Raw genomic sequence first — 24,647 nt, 5'->3', positions numbered from 1 at the left:
AAATACAGAGGAAGACAAATCATATGTGGAATTTAAGAAACAAGACAGATAAACACAGGGGAAGAGGGAGAGAGGGAGGCAAACCATAAGAGACTCTTAACTACAGAGAACAAACTGAGGGTTGCTAGAAGGGAGGTGGGCAGAGGGATGTGCTAAATGAGTGATGGGGATTAAGGAAGGCACTTGTGATGAGCACTGGGTATTATATATAAGTGATGAATCACTAAGTCCTACTCCCAAAACCAATATTACACTATACGTTAATTAACTAGAATTAAAATTAAAACTTGATAGACAACAACAAAAAAAGAGTCTGCTTTTTTGTCTTTGTCTCTTTGCTTGCTTTGTTTCTAAAATTCTACATAAGAGTGAAATCATACAGCATGTTGTCTTTTTCTGACAAAACTTATTTCACTTAGCACCACACTCTCTAGGGCCGTGTTGTTGTAAATGGCAAGGTTTCATTTTTCTTAGGTCATATGATCACTTTAGATAATAAAACATAACTACTCATGTTACCATATTATATTTCATATTAGAGCTCATCTTCAAGAGTTAGGTAAATTCCCAGATCTTCAACAACCTAAAACATTTATCTTTTAGAAATACAAACCCAGACAACTAGTTGAAAAACATGGAAATAAAACTGTGTGTGAACGGTTTAACAAAGTAAGATTTATTTTGGCACATGGATGTAAAACATAAAGACATATATACCTTCTCTTTATGTTTTTGTAGATAGAAATTTAATTCTTCTGGTGTCTTAGCCTGGGCCATGTACTTCATTTATTTGGGAAAGCCATCCTAGGGAGTCTGTGTGAGGAATGAGGGAATGAAAGGGGAAAAAAAGACCAAGATAAGGTGTATTAGCAAGTTAGTTGCCATTTTGAGGGACAGGTGTGTGATATTGTGGGACATTCAGAGTCTTTTTAGAGAGATACACAGTCTGCAGGATTTGTATTGAGATGCTGTGGGTTTGCACCTGTGGTTCTGTTTGCTGTCCATGTGGACATCATGGGCTAGAGTAAAAGATAAGCTTTTTAAGTGGTGCATAAGATAGTTGGGAAGAAAAAAAAGCAAATAATCTCTAGGATGCTATGTTTATTTAAGAAGACTAAAATTATACAGTGAATAATAAGATTGAGTGGAAAACATATAACTTCCTTGCAATATGAAATTTAAAAATCCTCTTAGCATTTTATAATAAGAGCTTATAAGTGTGACAACCATTCTATTAGAAAAAAATTTAAAAATTGGAAATGTATTTTTGTTAGGACACCTGGGTGGCTCAGTGGTTGAGCATCTGCCTTTGGCTCAGGTTGTGATCCCAGGATCCTGGGATCGAGTCCTGTATCATGTTCCCTGCGAGGAGCCTGCTTCTTCTCCCTCCGCCTATGTCTCTGCCTCTCTCTGTGTGTCTCTCATGAATAAATAAATATTTTTAAAAGAAATTTCTTTCTGTTATACAGAAAAAAATTAACACATATACAGCCTTTGAAATATTGCCACTGCTAATTTTGATCAGATTTGTTAAATGAAAAATTGTTGAACGTCCTCTTTAAATTGCTTCTGTAGTGCACATGTGAACAAAAAAAGCAGAACATTGTCTTTCATTACATTTTTTCTTACATAATCAGGCTGTGTCTAATCATCTTGGCATCCTGATTAAAAAGTTAATCAGGCACTTGGAAAATTCTTTTTTAAAACTAATTGTATATACATGGAGTTCTCATTAGGAAAATTTATACGAGTGATATGAAAAGTCCTTTGACTTATTTTTTTTTCCTCTCTTGAAAAACAATGTCTGATTCTTATGATTTTAATCTTTACAGTCTCCACCCCAAATTCCACTAAATTATCAGTGAATAAAGCTCATGATAAGCAGTCACATATTTTTACTTTAAAATGCCTCCTGCCTCTAAAGCAGGAGAATTAGGTAAAGTGGAAGAGCACTGAGCCCTGTCAGCAAACAGGTGCATACACTTGGAAAGGCTGGTTTAGCTCTCTGAGTTTCACCACTCACTTACTAGTGAATTTACTAAATTTACTAAGTAAATTTCTGGCTCTAGAATCAGAATTTGGAGCCATGCTGATTGCCTTCAGATCTTTAGCTCTAGCAAGTAGTGGATTTGTTGATTTGAGGCAAATCACTTAACTCCTGTGAATCTCAGTTCTATCAGCAGTTAATTAAAAAAATAAAATAATTTTCTGAGAATTTCATGAATTAACTGAAATAACATATGGAAAGCATTTAGCATAGAGGGGGGGCCATTATAAACATTATTAAATATTTTTCATTATCACCATTTGCAGAGCAAGAACCCACTGCCCTAAGTTCTGTACCCTGGAACACATCTTTTCTCTCGCATGGTAAATAAGGGAAGTCCCTCCTCCAGCAAACACTGAAACTCCCACTTCTTCCCTGAATCCTCTCTTGCTTTGGCTCTTCAAAGAAACATATATATTGATATTGTTTTCTCTCCTGCATGCTTAAAGGCTCCCTTTTCTCTTATCAGCAGATCCATATGCTCAGTTGCTCTTTCTTTACACAAATGTGCATGTTGGGGGGGAAGAGAGGTGGTTCCCCATGACCCAATCTCTCTCTCCAGCTACTCCTCTTCTATCATCACAGAATTCTAAATAGCTGTCCACATATTCTATCTTGACTTTATCTCTTTCACTCTTACTCTCATCTATCAGCCTTTTTTTTTTTTTTTTTTTTTTTTAAGACTTCATGAGAACTTCTCTTTCACGGTCACCAATGATTTCCATGACATAATCCAGCACGGTCGCCTAACTCACTTCCCCACCGCATGAAGCAGAACTACCCCATTTCATCTCAGGACAGTCTCCTTAGTCCCCTATCACTTCTCCATCAACAGTGTCCTCCTATTACGGGCTCACTGATTTTCATTGTCCTCCTCTGATCATTTTGTCTTTCTACTCAGTGCTCACTGCTGGGGATCACACCGGGTTCAGTCCTGGGTCTTCTCCCAAAACTTAGTCCCTAAAATATCTCATCTATTCTTGTGAATTGAAGCACTATTTAATGCACAACTTATAGAAGTTGGTAGATGTAGATGTAGCTGGCTAGCTAGAAAACAGGTAGTTACTAGTTAGGGCAGATGCTGCTCAGGGTTAAACTCTAGTTCTGCAACGTACTTGCTACACAACTCTGGATGTCATGACAACCACTCCAGGCCTTACTTTAATTCTGTTTCATGGGGTTATTAGAAATATTCCATGGAAGGATGACTTCTTATTGTTCTCATACAATGTTTCATGGTTACATAGCTATGATTGCCACCGCCCTTTCCCTACACGAATTATTTTCTACCTTGAACTCTTCTGTTTATTTTCTTCATGTCATCTATCACAATTGAATGATCATGGTTTTGTTTTTGTTCTCTCTGTTAGACTTTACTGTTCAAGAAGGCAGGAATTCTATCTTTCCCTTCACTCTGCAGGGTCTTAGACTTCCTAGGCACTAAAAACCACTTGGGCAATAATGAACAACTCAAGATAGAGGAAGGTCATTTTTACCTCAGTATAAAGTACAACTTTCTAGTAGCTGGACTTAGTGAAAAAGCATCTTCTAACACTGAGAGTATTCAAATGGCATTAAAAATCCATGGGCAAAGGATGCTAGAGTGAAAAATATTCTGCATTTCTGCATCTTTATTTCTTTTTTAAAAGACCTTATTTATTTATTTGACGAAGAGAGAACACAAGCTGAGGGAGCAGCAGAGGGAGAGGGAAAAGCGGCTCCCCTGCTGAGCAGAGAGCCCCATGTGGGGCTCCATTCCCAGGATCCTGGGATCATGACCTGAGCCTAAGGCAGATGCTTAACCGACTGAGCCACCCAGGCACCCAACTGCATCTTTATTTCTATATTTTTAACAGTGAAGAAAAGGATGAATACCATTTTGTGACATTTTGGGTAATACCACATTCCTCAATGTTTCTAAATAATGATCGAAGGTTCCACCTTAATGATACAAGTCAGATCTCTTGTTCTTATGCTTACAAACCTTTAAACATTTTAAATATTCTAAATATCCTGTTCCATGTCCTTAAATTTACTTATGGACTTGTCAAGCTTTCATTAAAGGCATTTATAGCTCCTGATAATCTAATCATGACTATCATATGACACATTTGGGAAAGTCTAGCCTGCCCATCAGAAAGAATCTAATTTTCCATGTAAAAATGGATCTTGTCCTACAGAGAACCATTGGGAGTAATCTACTCTCTAACAGATAGCAAGCAAACCATTTGAGGCAAATTCAGTCTTCTTAGAGCAGCAGGGTACCGGTTAGTAATTTACCTCCTCTGGGGCATTAATTGGTACCCTAGAGCCTTGGAAGAGTTAATTTACCTCATATAGTGAACACTTGAATCCTAGAGAAGTATGCTTAGTTTAGCTCACAACAAAGCTAGATTAAGACAGAAATTACAAGTAGCTTAAATAATATGTTAAAACTCATATTCAGGTGGAAAATATGTAGTTAAGATGTCATTTTTTTTCTTCTACAGATATTTCAGGAGTTTCTAGTTCTTAAGCTCAGTACCTTCCTTCTCTGCTTAAAAAAAAAAAATCCTGCTGCACAATATTGACACATTTGCTATTAACAGAGGACATTGACTCATTTTCATAGATTACAGTGCTGTATGGTAATTTCCAATAAATACTCTTTCTGTGGAATTCCATTAAAAGCAAAAAAGAAAGAATAATGAATGCATATGGCAAGTGTGAGGTGTCCTGAGGTGCCTTGATATCACACATTGCCATGAACGGATGAATCACTATTTCGCTTCAGTGACTAGGGCAACAAGTCCTACTCTAGAGACTACGGATTTGTTATCCACCAATGTCCTTGAAAGTGAAAATCAACTTGAGAATATCTATTAATGTCATTATATACTATTATTCCAGTGGAAAACACCTGTGGCTTTCAAACTTTTTTTAAAAGCTACAGAAAACCAGTGGAACCACTCTGATTGGAATTTGGGGGTCTAAGACCCTCCCACCTGAACCTGAGGCAATCATCCAAGATTAATTAGACTGAGGAGAACCTTTCAGAATGGAAGGGCCTTTGGGCCAATGGAGTTTTTAAACTCTTAGAATAACATCAGATTGAGTTGTTTTCCAAATTTAGAAAAATGTGGTCACTCTGTTTTCTAAATCATCCTATCACTTGGATTTCCCATGTAGCATTCTGGATTAGTACTATTATGTGTACATATTTCACAAATAATCTTTCCACAGGGGTCTGGATCTTGTGCATATTTATGTCACCTGTGTCATTTTTACACAGTAGTAGCAGGTACTCAATAAACACGAATTAATTACTTAAAGTCTTAGTCTCTTTCCCCTTTGTCAGATGCAGAACCGATATTATGAAATGGTTATAATGTCCTTCACGGAAAGTCAAATTCACCCAGCTGAAAGCTGAGGCAAGAGAAGGCGTTGGCTGTCAAGGAAGCAGAGGAAGGGTACTTCTGTCAAGGGAGACAGGCCCTACGAAGGCTTAATACAGGGAAGAAAAGAGAGAATTCAAGCATTTTCAAGTAGGTGAGAATGGCTGGAGCTTAGATTATGTCAGGGAAAGAAATGTGGACACGCAGCCTACAGAAGTTAACCCAACTCTACTATGGAGCTGCCTTTTGTTTCATGTGAAGAGTCTGGCATTTTATCCTAAGATAATTTGGAGCCGTTAAGCTAGGAGAGATCTTTTCAGATTTGTAAATCAAAGAGATCAGACTGTAGTCCTTTTTTTTTCTGGATGCGAGGGGAAGAGTCAGTGAGTTTGTTTCTGAGTCATCACAATTTATACCACTGCTGTACTATTCCAAATGCTCACGCGTGTGCATGTGCAAAAATGTATATAGATTTATATAGAATATCTCTTACAGAGTCATTTGGAAGACTTACATGCCATTACTTTATAACAAAATTGATGTTTACATGTTATTTATCAGACTCCGTGATAATTTCAGAATATTTTAACAAAAGAAATATGGGGCTGTTCATGGACATTATGATTTTTTTTTATATATACTCCTACAAGAAACATAGATAAAACGCTATAGCTGTATTAACATTCAATTTTGTGGCAACTGTGATGTGTCATAGCAATTGACTACTGGACAAGACTTTGTTTGAAGGTGCTTGCTCATCGGAATGCTCTGTGGTTACAAAATAATTCAAGAGTCAGAATTACAGCATGTTTGAGTTGGAAAGACCTTAGGGATCATGGAACCCTATCTCACTTCCATAGATGAGACGACCGAGGTCTCAGCAATGGAAGTTAAGTTGTTCACAGGCTTCATATATTTTAGTACAGATAAGAAAGCCCTAAAAACCTTGAGAGATTTCCCTTAACTGCCCATCATCACCACCTGAAACGATCCACCTACCACCTCCTGGTGTCTCTGTGCCCACCCTCACACATTCAATTCTGCAAATCCCTGTTCGCTCTAAACTATGGGGTCCTTCCTCTGATCCTAGAATTCTGCACGTAATATAATCAGAATAAATGGGACCACAGGTTCCTTCTACTATACCGTAGTCTTCTTTAATTGAGATTAACCACAACAGCAGATAAATAATAGCAGCTGCTTCCCAGACAAGATTCAGGGACTCACAGCCCCCACTGGTACCATCTTATCGAGGTGATGTACAAAGTACCTGATTTTCCTCACGTGAGGAAAAATCATCACATATCACACTGGCCCCAAAGCCCGGGTAGAGAGGAGGATAAACTACCGTCTTCCTTTCACTCATTTGTAGAGTCCATTTCTTAACCCATAATCACTTCCAGTTTGGTGTTAAATTTAGAATTCAGCTGAAACATCATTATTTTAGGTTGTCTTTTTTTCTTTTCTTTTTTTTTTTTGAGGTGAAGGGAGTCTAAAAAAAGACCATTCTTTTAAGGGTGGTAACAATCTCTAGAATAATGAATTCTAATCACCAATCTTTAGCTTGCTGTTATTAAAACACTTTATACACATTAATACTATCTTTCCTCAACCTTCATAATCCAGCTGTAATGATTTCTTTTGATCTTTCTTTCATTAGACTTCATAGGTCTGTACCCATCAATATTATTCTTTTTCCCAGACTGAGCCTGAGCATCTGATCTTTAGTCAAACGGTGTTCTAAAGAACTCAGTTTTGCTTACATTCAACAAGATGTTATAATGACCTCCATCATTGCAGTTGTTTTTGCAAGACAGGAAGCTGTGCTTGACGAGCTGAGGGGAAACATGGCAGAAAATTTTCTGTGCAGAAGCTGCAACCATAAGCAGTGACCTGGAGAAATGTCACAGCGGACTCCCAAGTCGTCATGGTTAGGTAACATTGACAGTAAAATGTTTTTGTTTTTGTTTTTAAGTGTTTGTGTGTGTGTGTGTGTGCATGTGTGTGCGTGTGTGTGCGTGTGTGTGCATACATGTATGCGTTCGAAGGGAGGAAAAGAGGCTTGACAAGATCTGGCAAAGCTGAAAATCCATAGGTATCAATGTTCCACATGAAACACTGAGTTCAGTCCCACATACGAACTCTATAGAGAACCTCTAATCGTGCAGTTGGGGTGAGATCAATGAAATACTAAAAAGAAATTGGCATATTTACCCATTTTGCATAATTTTCTGTCTTAATTATTTAACCCTTCTTTTCGCAAATTAGAGGTCGAAGAATATACTTTATATGGACTTTCAAGTTCGTTGCTTTAAAGGCAGCTAGTATTGAAGTTATGCAAACACCTAAAAATAAAACAATATGTCCTTCAACTCCTTAATTCATAGTTTCTAAATTCACGGTTATAATTATTTTTTGAATAATCTGGCACTAGATATATTTAATGTATTTTTTTATGACCTTGCTCATTCGGGTGTCACATTCATTCCCTCTATCTTATACTTTCTTATTTTCACGTGAATGTTTTGGAGACAGAATGTTCCTCTCATCAGAGCTGAGATCAGGAAGTGAGTACCTCTTCACATCCCAAATAAAGAGGGAGGTACCATGAGGCCAGCTATGTAGGGTGAAACCTTGTGGCCATTAATTACCAAGCAATGGGAAGATGAGATAGAGAGATAGGATTTCAGGACTCTGTCAGCCCCAGGTTAGAGGTTGGTAACCAGCATTTTATCAGTTAGATGTCAAGAACTTGCATTCTAAATACATAGACTATTAGAATTATAAACTCAGGGTACAATCCCAGAATCTCCTGTGGAAGGTTTTCAAACAAGAATATAGATTTTTTTAAGACTTTATGTATTTATTCATGAGAGACACAGAGAAAGAGAGAGAGAGGCAGAGACACAGGTAGAGGGAGAAGTAGGCTCCATGCTGGGAGCCCGACGTGGGACTTGATCCCGGGACTCCAGGATCACGCCCTGAGCCAAAGGGAGACGCCCAACCCCTGAGCCACCCAGGGATCCCAAGAATGTAGATTTAAGACATAATCCATCTGATGTCAAAGGAGAGAGCTGCCCAGAAAATAAAACATCATTTAATTTAGAAAGCTCTGTAACATTGTATGTGCCTCTGTTTGTGTTTATGTGGATATGTCTCTATTGAGACTTTCATCTAGAAAGTATTGTTTCTCTTGTTTGAAATACACAGTTATGCGGCCAACTATTGACTGTTGTAAGAATAAGAACGTTCATTTCCCCTTGTCACTGTATTGTACAAAGATGAGAGCAATGCTCATAAAAAAGAGAACTCAAGAAACCCAATGGGAGAATGAAAAAGGTGGAGAAAGTAACTAGTTTGATGAATACGTATTTCTGTTTACCTCTTCACCAACTAACAACACACCCAAGAGTTAAAACTTGATTGAGAGAAGTGGCTGGCATGGCCAGGGGGCTGGGGCACAGCACAGTGCAGTGGCACAAGTTTCGGTATGAACAAGATTTTGATCCATGTTTTGCCAACCAGTTGGGGGAGGATCTCATGAGACCCTGTCTTGTTCATTCACTCATCGCCCACATTTGCAACCTTGTCTGGAGGGGCAGGAGTTTTGCATTAGGCATATCCTTGAAGACAAGAATGCACCCTTCAGGCAGTATCATACTGATGAGGAATGAAAAAAAGATTTCCCAGAGCTGCTCCAAAACATGGGAAGGAAGATGGGGTACCTTTCGGTGCTGAACATGCCCTGGCATTTCATACTCAAATGAAGAAAACCAGTTCAGGGCCCACATAGGTGAAACACACTCTTACGCCAGCTGAGCTCTTATGCTGAGTCAGATCTAGGGTCTCTGTCTCCAGAAAGTAGCCACAGTGAAGCCAGATGAATTCTGAACATGCTCGTATCTACACAGCAGAAGGAGTGGCCCGATCATGCATGAGAAGCTAATTCTTTTGCAATCTCTGTCTATCAATCAGTTTAATTGACTTCAGCATGAAAAAGCAACTTTTTTTTTTTTTTTTTTTTTTTTACATAATCACAGAATGGAACATGAAGCTCTATGTGGTAGTCTCTTGATTGGCCCAGAGGGACTTTGGGCCAAAGAACTAGAGAACATAAAAGCCTCTAAAATGTCTTCTGCAGTATCATTAGCACTATGGAGGGGAAGCCTTATTACCCAGGCAGCTGGAGGAATGCAGAATGCTGGCCACGGATGGTGCCGTCCAACAGGCACATACGATCTGTTTCAGTCAGAGGCACTTGGCCTTTGTGGACGATGTCTATTGTTCCAGTCGGTCTCTTCCAATGACCAGACACTGCCTGATCCATATTTGTCAGAGAACAAATCAAGTTCTCTTCAAATGCGGCCAGGGGTCCTGTAAGCCTCCCTGAGGATCCTTGCTTCCCAATGCCAACTGGAAGTGGCCTCCTCAGATGTATAGGCCTGAGTAGGACTTTGATATTGTGGGTGATGGTCCTTGGTACCCAACTTGATCCTTGCTTTTTGATCCTTCACTCACCCCTGAAGATCATTCAGTCAAAGGGATTGCTGAAGGTCCAGCAGATATTCTGGGCCAGATTCAGTTGGCTGGAGATGAGGGCAGATCACAGAGGTCTCAAATTCTGAAAATGCCTCTGAGCCACTGCCTCAAAGTAGAGGGGCTACTGCAACTAGGAAGCCAGAACCCTCTTCTGTCAGTTGATAGTTTGTTCTGGGAACCACATGAGTTTGGGGGACTTGAATTTTCCATTCTTTAAACAAGTATTTATGACTATCTCTCACTGAAGGACAACTCATACCACATTGTTTGGGGTATTGATTGATATAGTCAAACATAAACCAAATTTTGGAGGAAGGGATCAATAGTGTCTGCAAGTTGTGGATGTCTTCTCCCTCTATGCTAAGAGGAAAAAGACAGGTGATTCCTGCCGGAGCTGCTGGGATGGAGAAAGTATTTGGGACTGTGCCTCACGAGAGAGACATCTTTGTAATGGGAATTCCTAAGTCTTGGAACAAATTCACATAGGTATTTAGGTAGAGATGTGTACCCTTGGGATACCAATGGAGCCCTGTGCCTGTGTTCTAGCCTTTCTTCACCTCTCACCTGACTGGGTATTCTGAACCTCCTCCTCCTCCCAGTGACCTCTGACCTATAACGTCTGGCCTGGGCCTTCCTTAACCACCCATCTTGCTTCTAACCTATGCAAATCTCTGTACTATCTTATGTAAGATACAATAAAAAATGTTCGTATAAAGTTTCTAATAAATGTTAAAAATGTTATGAAAATGTCAAAAAGCCTGCTTGAATAAGTCAACAAAAAAATACATCGTCAAATGAAAAGATGTTTCATAAAGTATTGTGGACTCTGTAAATTAATGTAATTATACAATCTAATTTTATTTAATTAGGGATTAAACAGGGGGCAGAATTCCTCTGCATTCTTTTTAATGGAATCTCCAGACATTGTCTGCGTGAGTCTTAGAGATTATAGGAGAGATTTATTATCACAAAGCAGGCACAAATAGCTCATGACCAGAAATGGTTTTGAAAGGTGGCCAATACTCATGAGGAACATGATGAACTGATTTTAAATAATGCAGTGCTGCCACCATGGGGGGCACTTCCTGGGTTTGGATGATATAATGTCTAGAAGGTTGTTCTTGTGTTATTGGAACCTCATGCTGTTAAATAACATTTACTTCAGTTATCTGGCACTATTAGCATTACCCCCCATTGGTCAGCTAATTAGACATAAATCTATTAAACAAAAATAAACTTCTATGTACTTGGCTATTGCTTGAATCAAGCTTTTGCATATTTAAATTATCATCTTGTTTAAGTTTACAATGTAAAACACATTGATTTCTTCGTTATAGGTGAAGAATTGAAAAGTGGGCAAAGAAAACACAGTTGACAAGGCTTATTTGTTTTGATGTATATGGAATTTGAACAAAGCAAGAAACATTTTAAAGCTACAAGCACATTCTGACTGTACTTATTTTTAGAAACCACACAATCCTGATACCCAGTTTGTACTGTACAATTGAATATGCAACTAAACTGTCACAGTCAACTAGTCGACTCTGTAGACTTGTAACTATTGCCAGTCCTTCTGCTTGCTACACCATTCCACAGATCCTTTATTCCAAATATAAATTTATGCTATTGACGTGTCTCATATCTTCCTCCTTACCCCACTGAAATCATGCCGCTTTTTACTTTGCCAGAATATGCCCAAAGGCACAGCTCAATTTCTTTCTCCTCCTTAATGATTTTAAATTGAATCTGTTAAGAAAGAGACCAGGTTGCCCATTCAGTATAAGAACGTCATGTGATTCCTTAGAAGATTAATAAAATAGGAACTGGAGAATGAAAGATGCCTATAGCCACAATGATATTAACAATTAGAATGCCTTATATTTAGATATTATAAAGTGTAGTTTCACTTAAATCTAGAAAGCCCTGAGAAGCAGACCAAGCTGGCAATATTATACTTATTTCTCTATATGTAATCTGAAGCTTACAACGCAAAGTCTCTCATCCAAGGTCACATAACTATTAAGTGGCAAAAACCAGACAAGAACAGGTTTTTTTGTTTTGTTTTGTTTTGTTTTTTTACCTCTAGTGCCAATATTTCCTCTGGAAGAGCAGCCATTTAAACGTGTAGAAAAGGGGCTCTTGGGTGGCTCAGTCAGTTAAGCATCTGCCTTTGGCTCAGGTCATGATCTCAGGTTTTGGGATTGAGTCCCACATCAGGCTCCCTGCTCCTGGAGGAGTCTGCTTCTCCATCTATCTGCCTGAGGCTCCCCCTACTCGTACACTCTCTCTCTCCTTCAAATAATTAAGATCTTAAAAAGGAAAAAGGCAGCAAAGTAGTGCAGGGTTATTGCACTGTGCATGATTATGCCTCAACCAGCACCAGAAGTTACCAAAAAAAATGAGTGCTTTTCACAAATATTCTCACCTGGTCTAGGCTCATAGCACCAGGGCTACGAGGTGGTAGCCAATCTTCCTTCCCTTTGCCTTTCTCTCTCGGGGATGGTTAGAAGTCAGGACCTTGGAGACAGACAGATGTGAGTCCATATTCTGGTTCCACTATGACTAGCTGCATTATCCCAGGTTAGTTCCTGAACTTCTAGGCAAAGGTCAATTTCCTCAACTGAAAGTAGGGCTTAGCACAAGGTAGCTAATGTGAATACATATTACCAGTTACGATAGTAACGTTTTTAAGTACATGCAGTTGGTGTTGTAATTAATAAAGTATAATTTAAATTATAAATCAATTTAAATAAACTTTCCATTGGTACATATTTTCTCATTCACAGACACCAATAATTATAACTGTCCTATAGAAGAGTCTATCATTTTATTATTATAATTATGTAAGTAGCTCATAATAACCTAAGGGTTGCAAAACATTCTTCTACCCTAATGCAGCTATGGATTTTTTAGGTGTGTGAGTATATACTCTACTGTTGACATGTAGATTGCCAAGTAGCTGGACTGCCATGCTTAGTTTTAATTTTAAGGAAATTTTCCAAATGCCTTGGTGGGAAGACACAATTAGAAAATTTTGATAAAAACTTTTAAGACAACAAAGAGGCTGGCAGTGCATATCACGCTCTGCCAGAATTATCACAGCAAAATAGTGCACTAAGTAACTGCACAATGAATACTTGAAACCTAGCCCAAATGTTTTGTGAAAATATGCAAAAATTGTTAAAATGATTAATGAATTTTCATCCTTGCACACACCAATTCACAAAGATATTCTGGAGGAAAGAGGATATTAAATTTCTGTGTGGCTTGTAACTATGAAAAGAAACATATTTTTGCAGAAAGACTTTTGAGGTTTGCCAGCTAGTGTGATGCCAGCAGTTTGGTAAATAAACGTCTGCATATTCTTCACATAGGCACTAAAACAAACTGTCAATATAAACGCATTCAACACATATTTATTTAGAATTTAATACATGAGACTTAATGTCTTAAGCAATAGGTATGTAGTAGTAGATAAAAGAAATAAAAGTTTCTGACTAATGGATCTCATATGCTAATAAGGGCTAGATAGATAATACCTATGCAATTAAAACATATACACCTTGGAGGTGGGGAAAAGCTAAATAAGTGAACAGTACAGCGAAGAATGGGTAAAGTCATCTGGTGGAGGCAAGAGGCAGGGCAAGGGGCTAGCAATTTTATTTTACTTATATATTTATTTATTAAGATTTATTTATTTGAGAGAGAGCGACACAATGCGAGAGGGCAGGGAAGGGGCAGAGAGAGAGAGAATCTCAGGCAGACCGTCCACTGAGTGTGGAGCCAGACATGGGGTGATGACAGGAACCTGGAAATCGTGACCTGAGCTGAAACCAAGAGTCACACGTTGAACCAACTGCACCATCCAGGCACCCAATGGAATGCTAGCAATTTTAAATATTGGTCAGGGAATACACCCCTAAAGTGATGATATTTGAGCAAAGACATGAAAGAGTTGAAAGAAGTCTTCATGCAGATAGCAGTGGGACAGGTGATCTAGGCAGAGGAAACAGCAAATGCAACAGAACTATGTTTGAGGAATAACTAGAAATCCCTGATGGGAAGAGTTGGGCGAGTGTCAGAATCCTGAAAAATGTCATCCGAGGGGTAGTGGGGCCAGGACGGTAGAACCTTGTAGGTCGCTGTGAGTGAGGGCTTTGGTTTACACTCTTACATGAACCTTTCGTCCATATCCAAAATCCATCTCGGTCAGGCACAGCGCCACACAGCTGCCTCAAAAGAATGCTTGCCTGCCTCCCTAAACAGTCTACACTTGAGTTCAGAGAAAGTCTTTGCTACATTTTAAATCCTTTCCATTTAGCAGCGTTCACCATAAAAATGGAGAACCAGCTGTTCATTGACCTTGCATTACAATGCTCACATATATTATTCTCCAGGTATACTAGCATTCTAGCATCTCTTTTCATTAATTAATGCCAGACGTTCACAATTCTAACTTGGATATTATTTTATTCAAATTTTGAGTGACCTCATTGTGTTTTCATTTCACTGTGAGAGCTTTGGATTTGACTCTGAGTGTGACAAAAAGCCATTGCTAGGTTTTTAAAAAAGTAGAACATGATCTAACAGTGTATGAACAATCATTCTGGCTGCTGTTCTGAGCATAAAGTGAAAAGAGAAATGGTTGGGACAGAAGCAGGAGGATTACTGCAGAGATGATGGAAATATTATGGGTAAGAGATGGTCATACACTGGTCCAGGGTGGTAGCAGTGGAGGTACCAAGTGGTGCCCACCTATTCAGGGTAGACAAATAATGGTTTGGATGCAGATATTTAGAATCTGAAGAACAGAAAGGGATAGAGTTGCTATTAATCAATATGGCAAAACCAGTGAATGGGGCAGATTTTTAAAGAACAACATCCTAGATTTGAACATTTTAGTAATAAAATGCCTATTAGACATCTCTATAAGTGGCCATGTCACATCGGTAGTTGGGTTATACGTCTGGACTTTTCAAGAGAAGTCAGGAGTGGAGATATAAATTTGGGAATCATCAACGTATGCTTGATTTTTAAAACAAAGCTGTATGTTATCCATGAATGTAGATAGAAGAGATACCCAAAGATTGAAAAGTATGGCATTTCAACAATTTGAGGCTAAGGACACCAGAAAAAGGATAGGGGGTGATCCATTCTGCAGAAGGAAAATCTAGATCAAGCAGTGTTGGAAGCCATATGCAGAAGATGTTTCAAGGGTGAAAAAATGTTCAGCGACATCAAGCAGGGCTGATGGGTCAAGAAAGTTGAGAACTGAGAATTCAGTATTAGGTTTATATCAATGAGGAGGAAGCTTTAATATCTGTGGTGTAGACAAGAGAGTTTGGTAGAAAGATGCGGATGAAAGCCTAATCAGAGCAATTTTTTTTTTTTAAATGAAAGAGGAAGGATTAAAACCCTAAGTACCAATGAGTCTTTTGAAGAGTTTTGGTGTAAATGTTCCAGAGAAATAAGAAAATATCTGCCCTAAGATCGGAGTCAAGCATGTTTTGGTTGTCATAATTTTGAAGATGAGGTGACTTTATGGCTACCACGTGTGTCTACTGGAAAAAAAAACGTGTGTATGCTGATGGATTTTTCCACTAGAGAGACACTGAGAGGGGTACTTGAGCTATATTGCCTTGTAAGGGAAGAAAGGAGGGACTGAGCATTGATGTTTTTCATGAGTAAGCAGAAAAATTTCAAAATGTGAAGATAAAGATGCAAAAATAAATGAAAGATGTGATAGTAATTTGTGGAAGTTCTCTGCTGGTTCTTTCTGGGATAGAGGAAGTTAAGATGAAAGAGGTAATACTAGATTTGTGTGAAGTTTAATTTTTTAAAAGATTTTATTTATTTATTTGTCAGAGAGAGAGCACAAGCAGAGGGAGCAGCAGGCAGAGGGAAAGGAAGAAGAGGCTCCCTGCTGAGCAGGACCCTAGGATCAATACCTGAGCTGAAGGCAGATGCTTAGCCGACTGAGCCACCCAGGTGCCCAAGGTATTTATTTATTTTTCTTTTTTTTAATAGAATAAATACATAGACCTGCACAAAGCATATGGAGGAAAAAAATAAGTAAGGAGTATTTGATTGACAAAGAAAAAGAAAAACTTTTCAGAAGACAGGGAAAATTCCTTGCTTATATACAAAGTGATAATTATTCATAAAACCAATGAAATTTTTGAGGGGTCAGCTATTTGATTCATTCGGATGAACTGTTCATTGGAGAATGGTGGCTAAAAATTAAATAAAAACACTGATTGCAAAGAAAAAACCATGAAGAACACTTATTTACTGGATGAATTTGTCACATGATTTGAGACTTAGCAATTAGACATTTGTCTTGATCTTTCAAGAATACTGAATTCGGGAAAAACATCAAATTATTCATAGTGTAATTTAAGTAAAATTTGAAAATAAAATGCAAACATCATAAATTATTAAAATATTTCTCATATGGGAGGATTACATTTATCAAAAGTCTGAGATTATGTAGATTTTTCCCTTTGATTTCAGTTGTCATTATTTATAATTAGTCCCCCAAAGATGAGGATGGTTTTATAGACATTTTACAGATTATACACAGTCTTTATGGCATGACAGGAGTTAGCCATCTTCCTCTATTGGTAATGAAATAGTTTTGAAGAATAAAAACAATTTATTATTCATCTTGATTATATATTTCATCTACCATATCTGTTCTTAATGAGTTTTAGATTCATTTGTAAAAATCAAACCTTCTTTGAAAGACTGGAGATTTTACATATTTAAGACAACAAAAGGCAAAAGGACACAGTTTAAAAAGTTAATTATTAAAGAAATAGTTTTAATTCTTCTTAAATCAATTATAGCATTGTGGAGAACAACTATGCAGAATTCATAGGAGATCATTCTGAAAGGGACGGTTTTAAAATTATTAAAAATTATAAGGATGCCTCGGTGGCTCAGTGGTTGAGGATCTGCCCTCAGCTCAAGGTGTGATCTCAGGGTCCTGGGATTGAGTCTCACGTAGGGCTCCCCAATACAGAGCCTGCTTCTCCCTATGCCTATGTTTCTGCCTCTCTCTCATGAATAAATAAATAAAATTTTAAAAATATTATGATTTTGTGCAGTCTTCTTTATAATTCTAGCTCTCTTTATACAAAAAAAATAGAATATTTCAATTGAAAAACTGTGATACTGTTACATAATGAATACCATACAACATATATGGAAAAACAAAGAATGCATCATTAATGTGATGTAAAAAAAAAAAAACTGGTTCATAATATAGACTTTGAGATTCCTTACTGGAGCCCCAAACCTATGGGTTCCTGACTCTGTGACCTAGAAAGGGTAATAAATTTTTTAAAGTCCCGCTTTCCTCCATGTATCCTGGCTCTTTTTGACACTCATGGAGAAAGACCAATGTTTGGTAAGTTCTTTTAACTCCTTACAAATAAATTAACTTGTTTTAAGCCTAAGAAAGTGATGCAGATTTTACAGTAGCTTTCATGGAGGGGAACAGAGATGATGATTAACATCAGATGCCCTATAACAAACATTAAAATGCCCCTTGAGAAAGCAATAGCCCTTCCTCACTGACACCATAGTAACTAAGCTCAGAAAAACTTAGATACAGCCAAGACAAGAGAATTTGGGACCCATTCAACTGACAGAGAGTATAAAGTAAGTTAAAATAATAAACAGGAATCACAGTTTGTGTTATAATAAAAAATTATGATCTATTCAACACTCTCTACCTGAGGTAAAAGGGGAAGAAAACAAATTTATTTATTTATTTATTTATTTATTTATTTACTTATTATTATTATTATTATTTTTTTAAGATTTTATTTATTCATGAGAGACAGAGAGAGGTAGGCAGAGGGAGAAGGAGGCTCTATGCCGGGAGCCCGATGTGGGACTTGAGCCGGAGACTCCAGGATCACACCCTGAGCCGAAGGCAGACGCCCAACCACTGAGCCACCCAGGTGTCCCAAGAAATCAAATTTAAAAAGAAAGAGCCTCAGTGAAGTTTTTCTAATGAAGCCAATAATCTTTCTAAGATATTGATAAGCAAAGAATTTCTATTTTATCTGGTTAGAACTCTAATCAATAGGCATCATTTAGTTAACAGCAATTTAATGCCAGTCGTACACAAAACATGTGTATTGTCTTAAATTTCTCACATATTGATAAACACTTAAAAACAACAAAGCAAATGTAAAATCCACAAAACAAACTTTTAGACTAATGCTAATTTGGTAATCTTAATAATTTTGCATTATTTCCTTTAAATACACATTATGCGTTTTATTTGATGGGCCAGTTCTTCTGAAATCAAATGTTGTTACACCACCTTTTCAAATGAACTTATTTTCTCAATTCTTTTGGCCCTGAGTCTTCCCTTCATATACTTTGAGTGTTTTGTACATGCACAAGTTTGCAGTTAGCTTTTTGTTTCCTTTTTCATTATGTCACGTGCAGTTCAAGAAATATAAAAAATGGGGGATCCCTGGGTGGCTCAGCGGTTTAGAACCTGCCTTTGGCCCAGGGTGATCCTGGAGTCCTGGGATCGAGTCCCATGTCAGGCTCCCTGCGTGGAGCCTGCTTCTCCCTCTGCCTGTGTCTCTGTCTCTCCTGTGAATAAATAAATAAAATCTTTAAAAAAAAGAAATATAACAAAAAAAAACAGAAGTGAGAAAAACTATTTGGGGTAAAAGGCTGTTATGAGTTAGTCCATATGAGTATACAAAATTCTAAGAGGACTCCATGATCCCTAAGCCTAAAATTCCTACGTGCAATCTCTGTTTCTAATGCCTTACCTAGAGCGCTGAAAGAACCTGCCACTCAATTCTAGCAAATGGAATATGGCAAAGGTGAAGATATTTTTTAGATGTTATATGGAACGCTCAGTAGTTGACTCTGAATTTATGAAGAGGTAGATTATTTTGGACAGAGCTGACCTAATCAGGCGAACCCTTTGAATAAAGGTCCAGGCTTTGTGGCGACTTGCCATGCAGCAACAGAAAACTAATAGATAGTATGATTTCAATCTCAGCCATATTTGAAAATTCTCTATCAAAGCAATAATAAAATGAAGGGGGGGGGAGTGAATTCAGGATTATTTTGAAGCTAATTAATGGACACATAGGGATTCATTTCATTATTCAACTTTTGTATTTGAAAAATCCATAATGTGATTTTTTTAAAAGATTTTATGTATGTATGTATGTATGTATGTATGTATTTATATATTTATTTATAAAGAGAGAGAAGGAAAGAATAAATGGAAGGAGGGGCAGAGGGAGAAGGATAATCTCAAGCAGACTCTGTGCCTGAGCACAGTCTAGTGTGGGGCTTGATCCCAGGACCCTGAGATCATGACCTGAGCCCAAATCCAGAGTTGGATGTTCAACCAACTGAGCCACCTGGGAGCCCCATAATGTATTCTCTTAATCGTGAAAAGAAGAAATTATAAAGAACTTATTATCTCGATTAATATCTGTTTTGTTTGGTGCTAATGAGACAAGATTTAAAGACAACGTGTTAATATTCCTACTGAGAGCAGATAAAAAGCAGATAATTTTAATCTATTGGAAGGAAAGTGTAAACAAATCTGTGATTCTAAAGATGTGTGACTTTAACGTATACAGTGACAATTAACAGCATAAACAAGAAAAAAAACTACACATGCCAGAAAAAGTTTTCTAAAGAAAACTTCTGAACCAATTAGTTAACATTTGAGGGAACAGCAAAGCATTTGTTAGGAGGGACATGTAGAATCCTAGCTGGTCTTAATTTTAATTTTAACTAAGATTATGTTAGTTTTGCTGTAATCAAGGTTTCTGTTGCTTCATGCCCATTAAGAGCCAGTGTGGAAACAAGACTATATATTGCTAATAAGTTTATGGTTTTAGTAGCCACAGATCATCTCATCCTCAGATCACTGACCCAACTCTGAAAGGCACAGAATTTTGTTCATTCTCCCAAAGTCATGAATAAAAGTCTGCCATCTGGTGATAAGTGCTTCAGGTACAGACTTGCACAAGGTAAAAGGATTTCCTGTTGTAGAAATACAGTATTTCACCACGAAACAAAGAAGAAAAGCTGATGCTGACTGGAAACTTAATAGAGATAAATAATTTTGTGTGTTTTGGAAAACTAGGAATTGCCATCCCAGGAAAAACATTCTCAGAGCGTTACCAGTCGATGGGACCCGTAAGATTAATGACAGAGTAAAGATTCAGACTCTTGACAAGATGACCTCTACCCGCCCTTTTGATTTCAGAAAGCTTTGATTCTAGCATCTGGTTCAAGCTCTTGACCAGCTGGGAGTTTAGGCCTGTGGCAAGTCTGATTTATATTAGTAATATCCGCCCAACGCTCTCTGTTTTCTCCTGGCTTCTGTCTCTGTCTGGGCATTATTTTCTGTTTCATTTTCATTTCTAGCTCTGAAATCTTCTTCTTCTTCTTCTTCTTTTTTTTTTTTTTTTTTTTTTTTTTTTTACCACCCATCTTTTGTTATTATAGCATTCAAAAAGCTTGAAATAAGGTAGGGTTTTTTTTGTTTTGTTTGGTTTTTGTTTTTGTGTGTGTGTGTGTGTGTGTGTGGTTTGTTTTTGTTTTTGTTTTTGTTTTTGTTTTGTCATAGAGTCTGGGTTTCTAACCATATGCAACTAGCTTTCCTTTTTGATTGGCCAGAGAGCTCCAAAATATAGCTTCCTGCCTAATGGAGGACATCAGACTCCTCCCCCCCTCATCATTCTAATCATGGTCCTTTGTGCTAAGGCATCCCCCCACCTTCCTCCTCGCGTAGAAGGAGCTCTACAGAAACAAAATAATAAAACCCTTCAATCTGTCATGACAAACACTAATGGCCGTGCGCTAACAGTCCTCTCCATGAGTAGGTCTCTTTTTATGTGCATCTTGCATTAATAGTTTTTCCCAGCTTACCTATATACTACCCTTCCCCACCCCCCATGAGAACAGTGCTTTTATCTTGTTACAGAAGCAGAGCATTGCAAAGCTCTTAGTGGGACTCCATGCATACCTATTCGTTCATTATTCATGGATGCTGCATGGCATCATCAACTAGGTAAGAATCGCTTTTAAGTCATGACTGGTATGTGTTTGACATCTGTTCCTCCTCGTTCTCAGCCACACCACTAAGAAAGCATTGCATTTCCTCCCTAAATTTATTTAGTATCTAAAGCAAAATGCCATTTTCTTTCAATCTCCTTTTTTTGTTCACATTGTAATTAGAGGACATTCTGGGAAACTCTGGTGTAAAAAAACTGTGATGATTGAAATTGCTGATTGAAAGTGTAGTGAAGTAGGAAAAACAAATGAGTGGTTCTAAGGCATCATGCTGGCCCTGTCATTAACAAACTGTGTGACTTTTGGCATTGCAGACTTCTCAGGTTGTGCGTGGGTGTAGGCATGCATGCAAGTGTGTCTGTGTGTTCTCTCTTTAACATAGCATCTTGTGCTATAAAGACAGTGAGGATGCTTTGACTTGGCCTTTGCTCACTGGAGTATTGAAATTGGAAAGAAATGTCAACATCGCGATGACCCCTAACAGTTTTATCAGGTGTTTTCAGCCAACCTCTTATCATTAATCCAAAAAGACCCTAATATGCACTAAGAACACTCCCCCTTCTCCCAGATTCCACTCTTTTGCTTAACCTGTTGAATCCTACAAAGGACAGGAGAAAAAAATGCACGCTGATTAGAACATGTGAGGCATATACCATCAAAAAAATGAGAACATGGATCCTGGAACATAGGAACAGCTTGACACAACATTTATCAATTCCTTCATTTACCATCTCGTCCATATACAACGTCCATCTCAGTCAGGCACAACTCCACAAAGCCACTTAGAAAGAATGTTGGCCTGCATCCTATAACAATATATGCTTAAAGAGCTTTTTGCTGGGGGAAGAAAAAGGAGTCTCTGTGAAATTTTCAATCCACTTAGTAGTGTTCATAAAAATGGAGAACCAGCAGTTCACTGACTGTGTAGTACAATGTTCATACATATTAACCTCCAGACTACTCTAGCATCTCTTTTTCAAATTAATGCCAGACTCTCACATTTCTAATATGAGTATTATTTTTACTCAGATTTTCAGTAGCTTAATATTATGTTTTCTCTAAATACTCTTAAGATACCTAAATATCAGATTCAATTGTTTAACTCTGAGGCCAGAAGTATGCCCTTGTAAATGCTAATCCAATGACAAATGTGGTAGGTTGACAGAGACCAGCCTTCCATAAGCAGGTGTATTTCATATTTCAGTTCAAGACACATATAATGAACTAATTTTATTTCAATATATTTTTCCTAAGTAATTGACTTCTACTTTTCTAAGTGATCATTTAGGATGTCAGATATTTGCCATTATAGGGACAATTTACTTTGGTGAAGATAATCTACTGGAATTTGCATTCCAGTTAAGACAAGTTAGAACCTAGTGTCTGATGGATTCATGGCTATGCTGATACAGGCGTCGTAGCCCAAAAGCATTTTCTTCAAAACTTGGCTAATATATTGATGAAGAATGATTATGAAGGAAATAGTTTTTAGAGTTTGACCAATACACAGCAGAAAAACACTGCTTTTCAAGGTTTGTAAGATACCATCTTTTCCATCTCCTTCTTTTCTGTATTTTTAGTCATTTATGGTTTTTTAATGATTAGGTATCCACACAAGTGATGTTTGAAAAAGTATAAAAATATATGAATTCTTATTTATAGTGCCCATTGTTTCAACAGAAGAATTACTTGCATAATTTATAAAAATAATTTCTGGGGCGCCTGGGTGATGCAGTCGGTTGAGTGACCAGCCCTTGATTTTGGCTCACGTTATGGTTTCATGGTCATGGGACCAGCCCTGTGTCAGGCTCTGTGCTCAGCGGGCAGTCTGCTTGAGATTCTCTCTCCTTTTCCCTCTGCCCCTCCACTTGCTCTTGTGCTCTCTCTCTCTCTAAATAAATAAAATCTTAAAAGAGAGAAAAAAATTTCTTTTGCTTTGAGATTTCTCACTTTTTGAAGGGCCTACAAAATATCAATAAATATTTTAAGGCATTTATTCCCATTTACCAATTATGTATAGATATGAACAAGGACTGTCATTGGCCTGAAACATGCCTTTCTTTCTCCTAAACTTTCAAAGATAAGCAACAGTTCCAGGGTGACACAAATGAAACATCCAGTCTCCTATATTAATTGATAATTTAAAAATTCCAAATTGCCTTTTGGACAATTTCTGATAATTCACTTACCTCAGATTGTTTCAATGAGATACATAATTTTTCTTTTAACAGCATGTTTTACTAAATCATCAGCTTCCATGTTTCAGATATTAAAGCAAATTCCTTGTCTCTCTTTTAAAAAATTGATTGCAGTCGGTGATTTCTTTAACATTTTAAAAGACATTTCAAAAGAGTTTGCATGAACAACTTTAATATATGAGGGTAGTTAATTTTGCCTTGCTGAACGTCATTTTAGCAAAGGATAAATATACTGGATGAGTCAAGCACATTGCACATTTAAGATTTTAAATCTGACAGGCACAATATGTAGTATGGGGAGGATTATTTTCTTTACAAAAAAAAAAAAAAAGAAGAAGAAGAAGACAAGTGTGAAATTAGATCATTCATAACTGCACGTCTAGCTTCAGATCTATAGCCTGACCAGAGATGCAGTGTTCTCTACGTCTGTGTTCCATGCAACCAAAGATGAGCACTTTGTATATCACAGTCTTAACTCACTTGTTCTTAGGAAAAGCGTCATGAAATTTATCGTTCATCATTCAGAAACAAACAGAGGAAATAATCTGTTAGAGATTAGAGTGCACTAGAAAGATATGGAATCTATACTAAAAAAAAAAGAAAAATAAGTTCTTCACCCAACAACATACAATAAAAATTTGAAAAAATGGAAAATCATCTTGTGTTTCTAGATTCCAAATACCGAATACTGATTTTTCTAGATTCCAAATACCGAATACTGATCATTCATGACTACAATTCAGCTTCATCGGTGGAAGGGTTGGGGAGACTGTTTGAAAGGGGATGAACGGTAAATCTGAAGTTAAATTTGAAATTAACAAGAAAATGTGGCCAAAAGTAGTTTACAAATGAAGAGCAATAAAGAAGTAACATCTTACCCTAAAATGTTAGCATGTGCTATAAGCAGAAAATAATTAAAACATTGTGGTACTAGAGTCAACAGAGAAATGAGACAAAATAGCTCCACACCAGAACCTAGGATACTAATATCTAGTATAGCAGCACTCAAATCTGAGAAATTACCTTTTGGTAGACCCAACCAATTAAATTATGTGCTTTCTAACACCTAGTATTTTCATGTGTATTGAAAAAACTTATTTACCCTTAGGGGTAGATATAATCATATACATAAAATATATAAGCAAAATAAATTAATTACATTCTATAATTTCTTTGCATTTGGAACTGATTTTTTTTTTTTTTTGAGAGAGAAACAGCAGGAGTGACAGAGAGGGAGAGACAAAGAGAGCATATATGTGGTAGAGGGGAGGGAGGCGTAGAGAGAAAATCTTAATTAATCTAGGCTTGATCTTGGGACCCTGAGAGCATGACCTGATCATGACCTGAGCTGAAATAAAGAGTCAGAGCCTTAACAGACTGAGCCACCCAGACTCCTGAGAACTGAACTCT

The 24,647-nt window shown here is 37.4% G+C and overlaps 1 protein-coding gene and 1 pseudogene across 1 annotated transcript in view; one reads left to right on the top strand and one right to left on the bottom strand.

Moving 5' to 3' along the window:
• The window catches only part of CNTNAP2 (contactin associated protein 2), a 1,951,553-nt gene that overhangs the window by 1,744,530 nt on the left and 182,376 nt on the right, over window positions 1–24,647 (bottom strand). The window lies entirely within an intron of this gene.
• Window positions 8,912–10,122, top strand: LOC121489908 (annotated as a pseudogene).

The sequence above is a fragment of the Vulpes lagopus genome, chromosome 4 (genome assembly GCF_018345385.1).
Source record: "Vulpes lagopus strain Blue_001 chromosome 4, ASM1834538v1, whole genome shotgun sequence".
In the NCBI taxonomy this organism is placed as follows: Eukaryota; Metazoa; Chordata; class Mammalia; order Carnivora; family Canidae; genus Vulpes; species Vulpes lagopus.
The sequence above is the reverse complement of the archived record's forward strand: the minus strand, read 5'-3'. Positions and strand labels throughout refer to the sequence as shown.